We start from the raw sequence: 6,941 nt of genomic DNA on the forward strand, positions 1-6,941 counted from the left end.
ACCTTCATGCTACAACCAGTTCAGAATGACCTACCACATGAATAAGGAAGAGGTCTCCTTGAGTAAGCTCCAAGCACTATTGAGGATTGTTGAGAGCAACCTCAAAGATAAATATGTTGCACCATCCCCTGACGTGGCTGCTTCCGTGTTGGCAATTGGTCAAGGAAAGGGTAAGAAGAGGAAAGCTCCATGTAAGAGACACCAAAAAGGTAAGCCCCAAGATGGTTCCTCTTACATTGGAACCAAAGTTGGTTCGGTCAAACACTCTTCCAAACCTAAAGAAGGAGAGTGCTATTACTGCGACCAAAAGGGCCACTGGAAACGAAGTTGCCCTAAGTATATGCAAGACATAAAGGATGGGAAGATTAAGCCCACCTTCGCAGGTATGTATTATATTAAATCTAACAACTCATCATTTGCTACTTCATGGGTTCTTGATACAAGGTGTGGTTACCACATTTTTTTTTGTTTGTAGGGCCTAAGAAGAAGTAAGGAGATGGAACATGGGAAGATAAACTTGATTATGGGAAACAGAAGATTGTTGCATGCGACCAAAGTCGGATTTTATTCTTTAGTGTTGAGTAATGGGTTAGGATTAGATTTGGATAATTGCTGTTATTCTCCAGATATGACAAGAAATATTATTTTATTTAATGGGTTATTTAGAGAAGGTTTCATATATTCTTTTGATAATAGTAATTCTATTAATGTTTATTTGAATGGTGTCTTTTATTTCAATGCATTACCTTGTAATGGGATTTATGAATCTGTGATGGTTGTTGATAATTTAGGAAATGATGTATTAAATATTGATTCATCTAATAGCCTAGACAAAGCATGCTTGTGGCATTGTCTCCTTGTCCATGTCAACAAGAAACGCATAGCCCAACTCCAAAAGGATGGAGTGTTGGAGTCATTCGACCTTAGGATGATGACGTGTGTGAATCTTGTTTACTTGGGAAGATGATCAAGTCACCCTTTACTGGAACTTGTGAAAGGGGTGAGGGTCTATTAGATCTCATACATACCAATGTGTGTGGTCCCTTTAGATCCACCACAACGTATGCTTGCCGCTTTTACGTGACTTTTACGGATGATTATAGCAGATATGGATATATCTACTGAATCAAGCAAAAGTCAGAAACCTTTGAAAGGTTCAAAGACTTCAAGAATGAATTGGAGAATCAGCTGGGTAGGAAAATCAAGATGCTTCGGTCAGACCGAGTAGGAGAGTACGTAAGTCTTGAGTTTCACGACTATCTAAAAGAATGCGGAATTGTTTCGCAATTGACGCCTCCGAGAACGCTACAATTGAATGGTGTGGCTGATAGACATAATCGGACCTTGTTGTACATGGTTCGTTCTATGATTAGTCGGGCTTCGTTACCTATAGATTTCTAGGGTATGCCTTAAAGACTGCCACCCATATCCTTAAATTAGTTCCCACCAAGAAGGTTACCAAGACTCCTCACGAGATGTGGATAGGGAAAGCTCCCTCGTTGGCATATATTAAGGTTTGGGGTTGTGAGGCTTTCGTAAGATGAGAGACTCACGACAAGCTTGAACCTCGTAGTGAGAAGTGTTATTTCATCGTCTATGCACATAAGTCTTTTGGTTATCTCTTCTATAGAATGAGTGGCAACGTTTTCTTCGTTGCTAGAAGAGGAGTTTTCCAAGAGAGGGAATTGATAAGTCAAGAAGACAATGGGAGGCATATTGATCTTGAAGAGATTCAAGGGAAAAGCAATGAAGGAACCTCCAACACTAGCACTCAACCCGAGGAGGAAACTCCAGTTGAACTCGTTGACGAGTCCTTACCTCTTAGATGTTCTAGTAGGGTTAGTGTTCAAACCCATTTTTATGGTTTTCATATTACTACTGAAGGGGATATATTTATTAGTGATGAAACACTGATAAATTTGGACGAACCTAGCAGCTAAAAGGAAGCCATGGCAGGCCCGGAGTCTGCTAAATGGAAAGATGTGATGGATAGCGAGATTCAGTCCATGTATGACAACCAAGTTAGGAATTTGGTTGATAATGTACCGGGTCGTAAGTTAGTCGGGTGCAAGTGGATATTCAAGAAGAAGACGGACATGGATGGGAAAATGCATACTTATAAAGCACGATTAGTTGTGAAGGGCTTTACTAAACTCTTGGAGTTGACTATGATGAGACCTTCTCACAGTTGCTAAAATAAAGTCTATTAGGGTAATGCTTGCAATAGTTGCGTTTCATGATTATGAAATCTAGCAGATGGACGTGAAAATCGCTTTCCTTAATGGGAAGTTGGCTGAGGATGTGTACATGAATTAGCCAGAGGGTTTTGTCGATGCAAAGCATCTAAATAGAGTGTGGAAGCTTGAAAAATCCATTTATGGATTAAAACAAGCGTCTCGAAGGTGGAATTTTTGTTTTCATGAGAAGGTCAAAGAGTTTGGTTTTTCTACAAAGCAAAGATGAGTCATGTGTATATGTCAAAGCCAGTGGGAGTATAGTAAGCTTCCTCGTATTGTATGTCGATGACATACTGCTCATAGGAAACGACGTCCCAACCTTGCAGAAGGTCAAGTCTTGGCTTGGGAAGTGTTTTGCTATGAAGGACCTCGGAGATGCTGCTTATATTATGGGGATAAGGATAGTGAGAAACAAGGAAAAGAGACTGATAGGACTCAGTCAGTATACATACTTGGATAAGGTACTAAAGCGTTTTAGTATGGAAAATTCCAAGAAAGGGGAGTTTCCAATCTAAAGCAATACCAAGTTGAGTAAGACTCAGAGCCCGAGTATAGAGGCAGAGATAGCTGATATGAGCCAAGTATCTTACGCTTCCGTAGTAGGCTCTATCAGGTATGCTATGACTTGTACTCGCCCTGATGTGGTCTTTGCTTTGAGCATGGTCAGCAGATATCAAGGGAATCCTGGTAGAGCTCATTTGATTACAGTTAAGAATATTCTTAAGTACCTACGAAGGACCAAGGAATGATTTCTAGTCCTCGGTGGGAGTGATGACTTAAGGATACGAGGGTATAGTGACGCTAGTTTTCAAACAGATCGGGATAATTACCGATCGTAGTCAGACTGGGTCTTTACCCTAAATGGAGGAGCGGTGACTTGGAAAAGATCCAAGCAGGAGACTGTAGCTGATTCAACATGCGAATCAGAGTACATTACAGCGAGCGAAGTGTCAAAGGAGACTATATGGTTGAAGAACTTCATTGGAGACCATGGAGTTATGCCATCCATAAAGGAGCCAATATAAATTTTCTATGATAATGAAGGAGCGGTTGCCTTAACCAAGGAACCAAGAGATCATGGTAGATCTCGACATATCGATAGAAAATACCACTTTATTAGACATCGGGTAGAAGAGGGACTCATCGTTGTGAAGAGGGTATCGTCAAAAGAAAACCCAGGAGATCCCCTTACGAAGGGACTAAGTAGGGTCAAACACTTGCAGCATGCTAGGAGCATTGGGCTGAAGGATGATATAAGTTTAGATTAGGTACATAAGAAACGTGTAATAGATAATTTGTACTTGACATTTGATGAATAAATAAAGTTGTATTATTTATAAGTAAAGATACTATCTTGTGTTGGTTATTTATCTATTGTTTCAGTTTTGCATGTTTTGACTTCCTGAATAATAAGATTATTCAAACAGTCCACAGTCGTTCATATTTTAAAAGTGGGTATGAATGAAGACTGTCATGAATTTGTTTGTGGATTGTCTAAAAGGTTTTGGATATAGCAAAGGTTTGCTACAAAGTTCATGAGTGCTGATGAATATGATTTGAGCATTGGAATAAATCCGCATTTGCTAGTATAACTTCGTGGTGTTTTGCCTAAAGTGATCGCAAAGCGATATTATCATATAGTCTTAAAACTTGAGATATGGTTATTGTTTACTAATTGGTTATGCGTTGATGATGTGTAAATGCATTAGTAACTTGATGTTATAAAACACATTGTTGTGCATGATTTAATTAGTAAACAATAGATGCATATGAGTCGAAGTTAATTTGTTCTTTTTATTCTATGAGAATAAAGGTGATATCTTGGCCACTTGATGATTTGGTTTGACTTATGTGTCGGGCCCGGTCAGAATGAAGTTGATGTGCTCAACTAAAATCTATGTTGAACAAATCAGAGATCGAGGAACAAGTGTTGGACAATAAGTATTGTCAACATGATAACTAGAACAGAGGATTATACGATCCCTAATCTGAAGGACGAGTTACTGATAAGAGTTGAGAGCAACGTGTAAGAGCTACAATTCCTAATCGGATCCTGAAGTCATATGTGAGATATAGTTACTAGACTTATCCAAGTGGGAGACTGTTGGATTAGTGTCTAAGTCCGTAACTATATTTGGTATGTACTTGACCCGGTTATGCATGGTCCTTTTGGGTTGCCTTCACCAAAGCAACTTGACAAGGTTATTTAAGAAAGTGAGAGGATATTATGGTTTATTAATATCTTATAAGAATAATATACTAAAGGAGAAATCATATTTATTTAATTAGTATTAGTCATAAAATGATTAGGAATTAATTTGGTGACTAAAAGAGATTAATTAAATAAAGGGGCATAAAATGTCAAATGTATGATAGTTGAGTTTTGGGCTGGGAAACCTAATGGACTAAAGGGGCAACGAAATTATGATGGGGATCCATCATATTTTCATCCAAAGGCCCTAATATAGAAGGTTCTATGGGCTACTTGGTGACTAAGCTGTCCATTAGGGTTTAGGCTGAAACCCTAGCAGGCTACACTATAAATAGAGACCCTTGGTTGTAATTTTCGGATGCTTGACTCCAAGAGAAACCCTAGGGCCGATTTTTAGTGTTCTTACTCCTCTCTCTTAATATCCTTCTTGCTTGTGGGGTTTGTGAACCATTAGAGGAGTTACAATTGTGACTCTAAACTCAAGATCAAGAAGATTCAAAGGATTCCAAGCATTTTGAATGAGATAAACACTTAGATTTGTTCTTATAATGTTAATTTCGAATTATACATGTTAGATCTAGGGATGCAAGTATTGGATTCATTGCATGTACAATAGAGAAACCTAGATCCAAGCATTAGGGTTTGTATGAGCACATAGGATTGTTCTTATGCATAAAACCCATCAAAAACAAATTTTCTAATTTTAACCAAAATATCCTCCACAATACACCTATGATGTGTGACTAAACGATTGGCCATGTGAATTTTCCTTCTTGTAGCCTTCAAATCTGGAAGATTTAGCTTTTGATAGAATGAGTAAGGCATTATATTTATGCTAGCTCCATAATTGGATAAAGCATAAGTCATCAAATTATTCCCAAACTCACTTGGAAGTGTGAGGTGTCCAAGATCTCCCATTTTCTTTGGTAACTCTCCCATAATCACTTTACAACTCTGCTCACTAAGAATTACCTTGGAATTCTTCTCTAGCTGCTGGCGAGTATTGATTAAGTCTTGTAAAAACTTTGGATATTCAGGAACTTTAGATAATGATTCAATGAAAGGAGTATTTATTGGAATACCCTTCACTTTTTTCATAAACTTCAACTGTTGTTGCTCCATAGGGTGGACATTAGCTCGGGATGGAAACAGAAGCGGTGGATGGTAAGCTTGAACATCACCAAAAAATTTCTGATCAAACCCTGCCCACGTCGTGGGATTTGAACCCCTACGTCGTGAGTTTGGTGTTTTAGCAACTTTATTTTCTTCGAGTTTGGACTTCCTTGAGCTTTGTCCAGATTGATTTGGGTCGACTTCAAGTGCTTCAAGGAACTCAGAGATGGTGCCCTCTTCAGTTTCTATTACCATTACCTGTGATTCAGGCTTTTTCTCTGGAATTTTTGGAGATAATTTTTCTTGTACAAAAGTCGTTAGTTGACCTAGTTGGACTTCGTTATTTTGGATCGATGCTTGGTGATTTCTAAGCAAAGCTTGTTGCTCCTTCATGATATTTTTATGTTCCCTTATCACTGCATCGGTCTCATCGTGTCTTTTCTTGGAAGACTCCATAAATCTATGTAACATAGACTAAAGATCAACTTTCTATTCGGGGGGTGGTTATTCTTTTTCGTATAAGCATCAGTCTGTCTGCCTATATTTTTCTTCTTTCTGCTTCTTATATTCGTCATATGGTAACCACTCCTTCTTTGGTTTCCTCCAATTTTCGTCATACTTGTCTTACTCGAATATCAAACTTGCACCTTTTTATTTTCATTATCATCCAAGTAGCAGTCTTTGGTCAAGTGTAGACCATTGCACCTTTCACATCCAATTCTAATCAAATGAATTGACTGGTCCATCTTTTTCATTCTTCGGTCCATATATTTAGCATGGCTAGTACAACAGCCATGTTTTTAGAATTTCCTACCCCAATTCCTTTAACTCCATCATGTCTTGGATTGTGGTACTCACGAGAATGCTTTGAGAACTCTTCAATTAACTCCTTAACTTCAGCCGAATTTTTCTTCGTAAGTGGTCCTTACGAATCAATGAGTTGCCTTGTCATAACATTCACCTCGTCATAAAAGATAGACACTTCTTGTTGTATGTTAAGGTGATTTTGAGGGCAATTTCTTAGTAACCCTTTATAGCGCTCCCATGCCTCATAAAGCATATCACCCGGTTGTTGCTCAAAGTTGGCTATTGCCTTCTTGAGTTTAGATAACTTTGATGGTGGGAAGAATTGTTCTAGGAATTGCTCACGCATCCGTACCCAAGTAATAATTGCACTGGGTGGAAGTGTTTTCAACAAATCTTTTCCAGCTCCCTTAAAAGTAACGGGAAGCATCCTTAATAAAAATTTATCTCTAGGAACATTTGGGACATTGAAATAGTCTTTAATGTCATTGACCTCATCTAAGTGCCTATAAGCATCCTCTTGATCCTTCCCAGAAAATGGTATGCCCTTAAGTGTAGTAAGAATGTGTCATTTC

The 6,941-nt window shown here is 38.4% G+C and overlaps 1 non-coding gene across 1 annotated transcript; it reads left to right on the forward strand.

Moving 5' to 3' along the window:
- The first annotated feature begins 6,560 nt into the window (after window positions 1-6,560).
- Window positions 6,561-6,667, forward strand: LOC145007761 (small nucleolar RNA R71). Its single transcript, XR_013663128.1, has one exon. It is a non-coding gene; the product is annotated as a small nucleolar RNA R71 (small nucleolar RNA).
- The last annotated feature ends 274 nt before the right edge of the window (window positions 6,668-6,941 follow it).

This window comes from Lactuca saligna, chromosome 7, assembly GCF_052625555.1.
Source record: "Lactuca saligna cultivar CGN05327 chromosome 7, ASM5262555v1, whole genome shotgun sequence".
NCBI classification, from domain to species: domain Eukaryota; kingdom Viridiplantae; phylum Streptophyta; class Magnoliopsida; order Asterales; family Asteraceae; genus Lactuca; species Lactuca saligna.